Below are 2,726 nucleotides of genomic sequence, written 5' to 3'. Positions count from 1 at the left end.
TTGATTGACAAGGCTTGTAATACACCGTGGAGTTGCCTTTATTTTTCCTACATGTTAAAGGAAAAGATACTAAAAATACAATTATGGTTTTGAGCCAGGCGTAGTCTGTTCTAATATAATTCATCTCAAAGACTATCCACCGTGCCTGCTGCACCCAAATCATTTATAAAACATTAGCATCTCCTGTGCTGACATTTCACTCCTATATTACAGGAGTTACACACAGACTTAAAAAAAAAATTAATAAAGTGCTTCTCTTCTTCATTCTCCCACTGAGAGCTTTGATTTCCAGAGTATGAAACGAAATAACCAACATAACAACATGCTCCACTTCTGAGGGACAGTGCCAGACTCATTCAGTTGCTATTGGTTATAGAGAGTAGGACATGAGGGAGCTATTTCAGACCACGGATTATTTGTTCTGGCTGCATTGGACATCCCTTTAGTGGAGCTTTAGAGCCCTGTAGACAGAAAAGTTTGGGTAGGAGCTGGAAGGCAGAGGGCTTGATGAAGTAACCTCTTCCTTCCTCCTCCCAGAATTACTCTTGCTATTCCCCAAGAAGGGCATCTAAAAGAGAAGCATCCAAGCCTCTGGCTTTCCTTGCTTGCAAGATGGACAGAGGAGGCCATGCCCCTCCAGCTTCCCACTCTCACATCCAACTGCTCGTAAACACAAGCGCATCGGGGAATTTTCTGCTTCTCTTTTCAGTGGGAGTTTCCTTTTCCATTTCCAGATACCTCCAAGGGATCTGCCACTGTGTAAATACCCTCTCCCCTTCCACAAAGTGGTTGGGAGAGCAGACTTCCCCAGCTGACCCATCCTTCCTGGAGCTAATGCTGTGTCTAGTGGAAAACTGCAGCTGATTTTTTCAGCATTTCCAGCCCCCCATCTGAGCCACAGGCTCGAAATACCACCACTGAGATATGGTTATGGAAAGAACAGAAACCTTTTCTTGTCCAAGATCACTTTTATTTCCCTTGTTTCATTAGCTTCAGTGTCTGTTTGGTCTCACACATCCACACTGACAGGGAATTCACACCAAATGCAGAATTTGGGCAGCACCTCCCCGAGCCCACGGGCTGCCGTCGGTGGAGCTGCCGGCTCTGCCATGCCCCCGACCAGCAAACACATCCCTGGTTTAACCCAGGAAGAGGGGAACAGAATGCCCTGCTCCCTCTCCTCCAACTCCCCACAACCCCCTTTGTACAGCTCTCTTGGACCACGGATTTCTCTCTCCTGCCATGGACCAGAAACCTCGGGCACCGCGCTTCTCGCCGGTCCTCTACAAGCTGTAGCTCCCCCCTACTCTGACTCTTCCAGAATCTGTTCCTTTTAAGAAACAAAACCCCTCCTGACTCTGTCAGGTCTGTCTGCAGCCTGGGAGCTGCTCCTTGCTGCCCCAGTGAAAACCTTAGTCCAGCTATAAAGGTCCTCACGGCACTGCCACGGCTGGGAAGCCCCTCTCTGCCTCCAGCCCCAAAACCAGCCCCTTTCCTCCCCGGGGCCTCGAGTGCTCTCCGGAGACAGAGCTCTGTGGCTCTATTCATTTGGGCTAATTAATCTCTCTCTCTCCCCCCCACTGGTTACAAATTAGGATGTAAGGGTGAATTTTGGCTCTCTGGGTATGGACTTTGCTGCATCGCACACAACCACCCCCCAAAGCCCTCCCAAGGTTTAGTGCTCCAAATTGCTGAGAACATTGGTCCGTTGTGGTTCCCCTGCATGTACTGAGCCCGCCCGATGGCTTTCAGCATCTGTAGGCACTGCTGCCGGTTTGTTTTCTCAAGGAAAAAAACAAAAAAAAAAAATCATATACTGGTCTGCTATAAATTCAATAATACAATCCTTAGTTCTGAAGATACAGTTTCCATATAGTTTATAAACATTGTAAGACATACATATGGATAACTGAGAGGAAGAGGGGGAGCCTGTGCAATTGTTGGGGTTTTTTTTTCTCAGATGTGTGAACATGGTTACAAAAAACACACCTCCTGCAGGTACCTCATTTCTTTATGTGTTGGGTTTGTTGGGGTTTGGTATTTTTTTTGTTTAATTCCACCTCTAATCAGTCTTTCCTTTGGTTGTTGGCTACTCCAAGCCCAGCAGGCAAGCCCTGTTCTGCTGTAATGCCTGAGATATTCAGGGGTTTGAGATTGTCTTCTAAGAGATTCCCAGCCAACTTTGGCCTCTGGGTTTGGAGCCAAAAGGGCTAAAACGTGGGAGAACCAAATGTCCTTATCACATCGGTATCAGTGTCCTTGCACTCACTTTCAGAGAGAAACAGTGTAGGCTTAATCGGTGATGGTTTTTACAGCAATTATGTTCCTTTCGGTAATTGGAGGGGTCGCTCGGAGCGCTCTCAAACGAACGGGATTTCACAACAGCACGGATACAGTCCATTTGTCTGGGTGTTGTCACCGACAAATCGGTTACCATCCCTGTTATCTGCTTTTTGTAAGGTTGGCTTTTTTTTGTTGTTATTGTTGTAGGTGCTCGGTTAGGCTGTTTGTGACAAGGTGTGATAATGCCTTTTAATCTGCTCCCGCTGCGCTCGGCACAGTCCGGCCGGGCACGGAGACAACCCTCAGAAGCCGAGACAACGTTCTTCCCTTCGCCAGGCCAACGCTGAGCCACGTACAAAAAAAGAAGAAGAAAAGAAACTCTGGTCCTTTGTAGATTGGTGGCAGTACAGCTCCGCTCCGTCCGCGGCCGGGGCCGGGGGGGC

This window comes from Onychostruthus taczanowskii, unplaced genomic scaffold (genome assembly GCF_017590055.1).
Source record: "Onychostruthus taczanowskii isolate IOZ18803 unplaced genomic scaffold, ASM1759005v1 scaffold75, whole genome shotgun sequence".
Lineage (NCBI taxonomy): Eukaryota > Metazoa > Chordata > Aves > Passeriformes > Passeridae > Onychostruthus > Onychostruthus taczanowskii.
This window is presented reverse-complemented; position numbering follows the sequence as displayed.